General features: G+C 44.7%; 1 pseudogene; it reads left to right on the plus strand.

The window, feature by feature from the left end:
* Positions 1-273: 273 nt before the first annotated feature.
* LOC147677861 (mortality factor 4-like protein 1) lies at positions 274-1,308 on the plus strand (annotated as a pseudogene).
* The last annotated feature ends 293 nt before the right edge of the window (positions 1,309-1,601 follow it).

Genomic DNA, 1,601 nt, shown 5'->3' on the forward strand with positions numbered 1-1,601 from the left:
ACATATTGAAGGATAGCCATTGATGAATAGGACATCAGCACACTTTGTAGCATTGCTGAGTGCATGCTCGAGGCAGAGACTCCAACTCTAAACGCTAGGCTATTTTCATGTTGTGCACAGTACAAGCTAATGTACAGACAGGTTGTAAATACGCTCCACACCAGGGTTGGATACAGTTAACACTTGGTGATTTGTATCATTTAATCAGTCTAGGTAAACTTGCTGGCGAGTGTCACTCATAGTCATTGAAATGTCACTCATCAGGTAGTATAAATGGTGCCGAAGCAGGAGCCCAGGCCCAAATTTACCGAAGGTAAATAAAAAAGCACACCGCCTGCTTTTGAAGGACAGTTGCATCAGTGCAAGGCTTTTTAGTAAGGAGACTCCATTTTTATCACTGCTTGAGTTGAGAAGGGAGCGCGTTTTGTGTTTCCACAGACCTCTCCTTTATGAAGTCAAGTGTGTGAAGGTTTCCATAAAGGCGAAACAAGTCAAGTGAAATACATTATACATTACAGCGGTTGGAATAAGAACTGGGATGAGTGGGTGGCAGAGAGCAGAGTACTCAACTACGTGGAAACTAACCTGCAGAAGCAGAAGGGACTTCAAAAGGCTAATCAGGAGCAGTATGCAGAGAGGAAAATGAGAGGTGCAGCACCAAAGAAGGCCGGGGGTCCGTAGCAGAAACATGTGGAAGTAAAAACGAAGAAAAATAAACAGAAAACTCCAGGGGCTGGAGAAGGCAGTAGTACGAGTGAAGCACCTCAACCCCCACGTAAGAAGAGAGCTCGTGTAGACCCCAGCGTGGAAAATGAGGAAACATTTATGGACAGAGTTGAAGTGAAAGTAAAGACTCCAGAGGAACTCAAACCGTGGCTGGTTGATGACTGGGGCTTGATAACTAGGCAAAAGCAGCTCTTCTATCTCCCTGCTAAAAAAAAGTGTTGATGCCATTTTGGAGGATTATGCAAATTACAAGAAATTGCGAGGCAACACAGATAACAAGGAGTATGCAGTGAACAAAGTGGTTGCTGGAATTAAGGAATACTTTAACGTGATGCTCGGCACACAGCTGCTGTACAAGTTTGTGAGGCCACGGTATGCAGAAATTCTGGCTGATCATCCAGATGCACAGATGCCACGCGTCTATAGAGCGCCTCACCTTTTAAGACTGTTTGTATTGGTGCAATGCTTGCCTACACACCTCTGGATGAGAAGAGTCTGGCTTTATTATTGAACTATTTGCATGCTTTTCTGAAGTACCTTGCAAAGAATGTGCTAGTATTGTTCCCAGCTTGTAGCGAGTGAGGTAAGAGGAGAGCAGCAGCAGATTCAGAGGGGTGGGTGGCTGAGTCTGTGGCCCATCCATGATAGCTGCCTAGGTTTCAGATTGCTGTGTGTGGCACTTTCAGAATTTCATTGTAATTATGAGTGACATTTTAACATCTAGAAGTCACACTTTCTCAGGGGCAAAAATTAAAATCCCTCATGTACGTGCATGTAACTTGCATGATCGAGGTAACTATTAGCAGCAATACTAAGTGTCTCTCGGACATCTTTCAAGTGCTCACCGGCATTTTTCCCCATTCCCCCCCCCTCCC

This window comes from Lissotriton vulgaris, chromosome 12 (genome assembly GCF_964263255.1).
Source record: "Lissotriton vulgaris chromosome 12, aLisVul1.2, whole genome shotgun sequence".
Classification (NCBI taxonomy): Eukaryota; Metazoa; Chordata; class Amphibia; order Caudata; family Salamandridae; genus Lissotriton; species Lissotriton vulgaris.